Source organism: Eubalaena glacialis, chromosome 20 (assembly GCF_028564815.1).
Source record: "Eubalaena glacialis isolate mEubGla1 chromosome 20, mEubGla1.1.hap2.+ XY, whole genome shotgun sequence".
NCBI lineage: Eukaryota > Metazoa > Chordata > Mammalia > Artiodactyla > Balaenidae > Eubalaena > Eubalaena glacialis.
In genome coordinates, this window is record NC_083735.1 from 11095665 (window position 1) to 11102976 (window position 7312).

Below are 7312 nucleotides of genomic sequence, written 5' to 3' on the forward strand. Positions count from 1 at the left end.
CTGATCACGTTGCCAAGACAGGCTCTGAAAAACGAGAACAACCAGCTAACCACTGCCTTTCCCTTTCAGCCTCCCAGCAACCTTACTGACATGGTAAAGTTTCAAGCAACAGCACCAGAAAACAGACATCTGGACACACAAGGGAGGAGGACTGAACGCACGCAAAGAGCTGTGGATACACCCAGGCGGGAAGCCTATCCTTCCGTTTGAAGCTCAATATCCTATTTTGCAATATATTCACGAGTTAACACACTGGAACCCAGATAAGACGGTATTATGGGGTTAAAAAATTGTCGAAAGGCTTTTGTGATAGCTCGGGAGGTTTATTCAAGATGTACCACTTGTCCAAAATATAACCCAGGGAAGCCGTTACATAGTTCTCAAGGGAATTTGCCATGACCTGCAGGTCCCATTGCGATTTGGCAGACTGATTTTATACAGTGCCCCCTCTCAAGGTTATCAGTATGTTCTTGTTATGATTTGTATGTTTTCACACTGGGTTGAGGCATCCCATGCTGAAGGGTCACAGCCCAATCTGTAGGGAATTTATTTTACAAAGAGTGATGCCCATTTGGGGAGTCCCCTCAGAACCACATACTGACAGAGGAACTCATTTTACTGGACAAATTGTTAAGATTTGGCCCATTATGCAGCATTTCCATTGTGCTTATCACCCCCAGTCCTCTGGGTTAGTAGAAAGAACAAATGGAACAATTAAAACCCAACTGGCTAAGATGATGAATGCTTATTCCTTACCTGGCCTAAGGCCCTTCCATTGGTTCTCCTCAACCTCAGATCCACCCGTTTTGGAAAACATTTGTCTCCTTTTGAGATTATCAGGGGGAGACCAATGAGACTGGATGAAGGATTATATGAACCTATATTAATGAAAAGAGATATGTTACGTTATTGCAAGGATTTAATTGAATTAACAGGACATTATAAGCTTGTTTCTGGACCTTATCACAGTACTCTTTCTTTAAATGATGATCAGATGCCCTATGACCTACAACCAGGAGACTATGTACACTGGAAAAGGCATCATTTAAAGGACTCTCTGCAACCTAGATGGAAGATCCCTTATCAGGTTCTTTTAAGTAGCTCATGCACAGCAAAATCGAAGGTAATTGACTCTTGGATTCATATTTCCCACCTAAAAAGGCACCGGTCTGGTCTACAGAGAGGACTGCTGACCTCAAACTCCCCTTAAAGCGATGCTCTGATAGGAAAGAAACACCAACGCCAGGACGAGAAGACGACGACATCAGAAGGAGACAGCTATCCCAAGATGCTGGACCTTACCGTATGATTATTAATAACATTTTCTTGATTTCTTGCACTTTTTGCACAGGAATCAAATGTTTTTCTATCATGGGTACGATCCTATGCAGATTTTAGAAGTCATTCCAGTTGTTGGGTTTGTGGTCAGTTACCTACATCCACTACTTCTGGTTAGTGGGTTTCTCCTCTCCAAGGCTCTGATTGGATGGCCCATAGAAAATTTTAGAAAAAAGAAGTTCAAGTTCTGTCTGATCCGCAACTGATGCTACTATGGGAACCCCTCACTTGGCCAGTCAAGCATTCTTGTTCTGACTTTGGCCATAAATGAGTTTTCCCTTAAAGTTACTCAAGCTCAATTAGAGCAACAAGCTAAATTTCAGTCAAAAATTATAACTTCCTGACTATTAGGAGGGATACCCCCTCAGTTATGGGATAGGTTTATATGGCTAATACCAGGCTGTGGTCCCTTAAGGCGCCTCCCTATGTTGGGAACAATTAAATCACACTGAAGATATTCAGCCTAATAACACCAGAAAATTAGGCTGGGTGCCTTAATGAAAAATGTCAGTGTATTATCATTTCCCTTAAAGATAGTGATTGATATGGAACAGACTGGGTCAGGCGCCCAGGAGTATATTGGGTTGCACCCAGTGGAACTCAGTGGTTTTGTGGCACCAATCTACATCCCTGGCTTCTTCCAGGATGGATGGGAAGATGTACTTCAGGATTCCCTAGGGCTCAAGGCCACTTGTGTGGTAATTTAGAGATGACTCCAGCAAATTTACTGCGATCTGTATTCCCCTGGTATGATCATGTAGCATCTATCTTTATGCTTTTAGTAGGATTGGAAGATGGACCTCCCCATATCAAAGCCTTAACAGCATTCACCCAAAAGCCCCTAAATGATTAATCATTGAGGCCTCTATGATGAGAAAAGCGGTATTACAAAATCACATGGCCCTTGATAGCCTTATAGCATCTCAAGGAGGCACCTGTGCTATAATTCAAACTGAATGCTGTGTTTTCATACCAGACAAATCCTCTAATAGGATGCATTTAATGACCCACACGAAAAACCAGATTTCTGCCTTAAGTGATTCACTTCCTAGTCTTGGTGATTGTTTTAGGGAGCTGGTTTGGTTCCAGAACCTCATGGCTTAAATCCCTACTTATGACTTTATTAATGTTACTACCTGTATGATATCCTGTCTGTTTTATAAGATCGTTGTCTCTTGTATTATCCAATGTATAACCAGGCCTTTGACAAAATTAATGATGGCTAAAATCTTGAGGCAGTCAGTCATATATATATATATGACTCTATATTGAGTAATTGGAATAGGGCAACTCTAGATACAAGAAGAAACAAGGAAAAAGACTTCCCGGATCATAACAGATTAGTTAGGACAGGTGATCCAGAGAATTTTAGGTTATCAACAGGGCCTAATCCAAAAATAAAACATTGGCCTATCAAGTCCTCATCTGACCTACGAAATGAGAATTCCCAGCACTGTGGGACAAACTGGCCATGAATGGAGGATACCAGGCACCATTCTGTGCTCTGGATACTGGCCTTAGTTAAGATGCACACCTAAAGGATATGTTCTCTAAGCCCAGACTCTTGCATCTTCTCATGCATAGAAAAGCACTAAAATCATTAACCTGCGATGCCTGTTTTTGTGGTTAGCAGGAATCTTTGTTCAGAATTTCCTGTTTCAAGCAAAAAACTACGTACCCTGGCTCCTCCGTTACCTCTCAGGGCTGTCTGACAGGCTATAGTCCTCGGTACGGCCCCCCAAAAAACCTGAAGGTTGTGCGTTTTTCTTCAGTCAGCAGTAGACCGGTGCGGTTGACACGAGTGCTTCACAGTGGCCTAGCCTATGTGGTAATGAATAACTCGTTACATGTTTTTTATGGCTTATAACGTCAGTCATATTCATCACACAGTATTGGAAACACTGTTACATAAAAAGACATTTACCTGTGATAGGCTAATCCACCGTCTGTCCCAATTACGAGAGACGCAGAGATCTAAAACAGTAAGAGCACTAACACGTTCTTAATTTTATATCAACTACCACTCGCCTTATGCCTGTGTACGGGTAGACTAGTACCTACATGTATTTCATGCATTCATGACATACCTGACTCTTGTTTCAATATTTCTAGGCTGTGTGGTTTGTCTGAGTTTTTTCAAATTGTTGCAAATCTCCAAAAAAATTTCCAATATATTTATTGAATAAAATCCACCTTTAAGTGGACCCATGCAATTCAAGGTTCACCTGTATAATGGGCTGGAAGAGAGGAGAGAGTTTCTACAACCTGGCAGATGATGATTTACATGGGCTCTGTCCCACCTGTCTGACAGGTGAGAAAAGACATGGCTACCTGGCAAGCTCCCCCAGCCCATTGTTAGTGAACCAAACTTGGGTGCAACACTGGGTTGTGGTGAAGGAAAGTGCAGCGTTTGTAAGGCATCCAACCTGGGGCCAAACAAGGAGGATGGGCAGCTTGTGCTCAAAAGACCTGAACACCCTGTGCCACCACCCCATCTTTTAGGGGAGGGTTTTTAAAGACAGGGTGCAGGAGAGGGTTGCAGGGTGTGCTGCCCTCAGTGTTCAGGATAGAAAGAAGATTCTCTAGTGAAGTTGTGACATACGAATTTGTATCAATTCCCTTCAGTTTCACTACCTGAGCAAGTTAAGAGTACCTGATAAGTAAATTAGGAGTCTGAGATTAACATACACACACTACTGTATATAAAATAAACAAGGACCTACTGTATAGCCCCGGGAACTATACTCAGTATCTTATAAGAGCCTATAAGGGAAAAGAATCTGAAAAAAACAGATACATATGTATACATAACTGAATCACTATGCTGTACACCTGAAACAACACTGTAAATAAACTATACTTCAATAAAAAATATATCATTGATGCTTGATTAAAAAAAAAAAAGTACCTCGTAAGAGTCCTTCCATCTAGGTTGGAGACAGTCCTTTCAATGATGCCTTTTCCAGTATGTATGATCTTTATCCAAAGAGAGATTGCTGTGATAAGCTTCAGAAACAAACTTGAGTGTCCTTTAATAATTCAATTAAACTTGACAATTATGTAACATAATTGGGATAGTTAAGGAGTTTGGGATTAACATGTACACACTACTGTATATAAGATAGATAACCAACAAGGACCTACTGCATAGCACAGGGAACTCTGCTCAATATTATGTAAAAACCTAAATGGGAAAATAATTTAAACAAGAATAGATACATGTATATGTATAACTGAATCACTTTGCTGTACACCTGAGACTAACAACCTTGTTAATCAACTATATACTCTCATATAAAACAAAAATTTTAAAAAATTACGTAACATAATGAGCTACCTGGGAGGTGAGTCTTAGTAAACAGACCTCAATTAACAAAACTAGAATTATGACATTTTATCAGGACCACCAGATTTTTCAGAATTCCGTACAATTTCTAGAATATATTAACATTTACCCATACAGTATAACCGAAGGAGGCTTATCACTCATTTGAGAATGCTTCCCATGTAATTAAACATACCGAGCAATCTTAGTTTAATCTCTCTCAGATGCTTTGGGGTTCCGGGTTCCTTTTTTTTTTTTTTTAAAACCTGTCACAACTTCTTTTTTTCCATATTAGCTTGTCCCTTATTTTCTTTCCCATTTAGAAATAACCAGCTTTAGGACCAAATTACTTTTCCCCTTAACAAAATGCATTTTCAGTCCTCATACCTTCTTTTAATGAAATGTTTCCCTTATTTTTAGTAGCTTTACATACATATATTACAACTTTTAACCCTTAAAAACTAATCTCTGGCAACAACAAGAAGCAACTGTGATCATACCACCGTTTCCTGATTGGAAAACTTATGAATATATTCTACAACCTCCAGAAACATACATCTTCTCATAGCATAATTTCTTTCCTCAATGTGGTATAAGACGTGTGTCTAAAAAACCCAAACATGTTTAGGTTTTCTCTCATAAGACAAAAGTGGGTAACCTTAGACTCATTTAGCAAAACTCTAAAGTTTCAAGTTGCCAAAATCTGGAGAGACTATTTTAAAGTAGATTTTCTAAAACATAGTTATTCCCAAAGTTCAACTCCCAGAAATCTTACCTTATTTACATTTAACTTACTTAAAAGTTCCATTGTATCAAGTTATTTTCCTTGTGATGATTCTGTAACAGGATTAATAAGATCTTAACTTTCCTAAATACAATAAAAATTATAGTTTATGCCTCTGAGGGCATCTCTGTCTTCAGGCATCAACAAGCTTAAACTTTAACACCAGATACTAATTTAATAAATACTGAATATTCACAGATCATGTGAACCTGAAATTCATTTGGGTTAGTTACTTTTATATTTCTGAGAATTTAGATAAGTATTTAATTTCCTTTAAGCCAATTACATAGAGCTCATTTACAAATTAATTTTGATAGCATCTGGAGGTAAAGACATATCTCTATAACATACACAGACACCCATATAGACACAGATCTCAGTTTTCCTGCTTGAGTTAAAACTCTCCTTCCCTTTTTTCTCTTCAGTCTCAGGAATTGGAGATTGTCGGAACATTTGTATCTCAAAGGCACAGGGAGAGTAAAGCAAGTTCCTCTTAGAAAGCCAGCTTCCTCTCACTGCATATGCAAAAACCAATCTTTTAGAACATCAAGAGAGCCCCATTTTGGCCATTTTCAAGGTGAGATTTCCTTCAGTACCCAAATAGCCGATTCAGTTTAAATAACAGACAATAGTACATATCATTCACTCACATTCACACAGCTCACTTCCGGACAAAATTGTAGGTGGCTCTGAATCAGGCTCAAGAGCAAATTAAGCTATCAGTTTCTACGAGTGTCTACACCACGTTCAGGTTACCAGGGCCCTCTAACGAGGGTCAATAACAGGACAGTCTCTGAGAACAATTCTTTCAATTTCTTTCCTACCAGTGGGGTCTCCCCCCAAACCAGGACCCCCTAACAAGGTTCAAAACCAGGAAGAGAAAACAGGGTTTGAACTCATGTACCAAGACACAAACACATACATACCCAAGATAAGAGCCAAACCCATTCCAAAAGGCTCACTTTGATTCAATAGCATAAAGGCTAAGGAATTTCATACCATTTACCTTCCCCAGTTTTAGATGAAATATGGTGGCGTGATTTAGAGAGCTACTGGGGCCATTTCTCCCTGGACCCCAAGAAATAATGGGGCTAAGCAGTGTTACAATAAAATAACATTTTCTTCCTTTACGTGGGAGCCTAGCTGAAAATGTCCCAGTTTTGTAAAATACACCCTAGGGGACTCCAAGATAGAATAGAGCTCTGATTTCACATTCTTTCACACAGCCAGTGTCACCAGAACCAGACTAGTGTCCAGGGCTTCTCAGGGTCACAGTTCCCTAGCACAAGAATGGAAAGTTTCCTACCTGCTGTTCCAACCGGGGTGCAGATGATCCGTGGTCTAATAGGGGGTGACCGTAGGCAGTGCCGGATGACCGAGAGACTCCTCGACCCAGAAGGGAAAACCCAGTTAAAGTGGTGCTCTGCTCAAAACCAGATGACTAAGTCCTATGCCTCCCCTCTCCCCAAAAGGAAAATCCCAACCAAGGCACCCAGTAGGGAAGAAAACCTGGTGTTGACACACAGGTTCCACCACTTACCAGATGTCTCAGACCAGGACCACAGCCTTGCTTCCTTCATCAGGGAATCGAAAGTGCCGTGGCCCAGCGATGCCCAGTCAGCGGCAGGCACTGGGGGCTGTCCCTGAGACAAAAGCGCCCGGGCAGCTGCTGGACAGGATCCCAGAGCCGCCACCAGCCAGGGGCTGATGTGCCACAGGTGGGAAACCACTCAGCATGAATGTTCCATCTGGGTCACCAAGATTGTTACTGAAGCAAAGTCCGCTCGCCTGATACGCACACAGTGAAGCCAATCTGACATCAGGTTGTGGTGAAGGAACGTGCGCAGGAGTCCACTGTGTTTCCT

At 40.9% G+C, this 7312-nt stretch overlaps 1 long non-coding RNA gene across 1 annotated transcript; it reads right to left on the minus strand.

The window, feature by feature from the left end:
- Positions 1-772: 772 nt before the first annotated feature.
- LOC133081420 (uncharacterized) lies at positions 773-6830 on the minus strand. Its single transcript, XR_009698810.1, has 3 exons — positions 6754-6830; positions 5459-5500; positions 773-878 (listed from the first exon to the last, which is right to left on the minus strand). It is a non-coding gene; the product is annotated as an uncharacterized LOC133081420 (long non-coding RNA).
- Between the last annotated feature and the right edge of the window lie 482 nt (positions 6831-7312).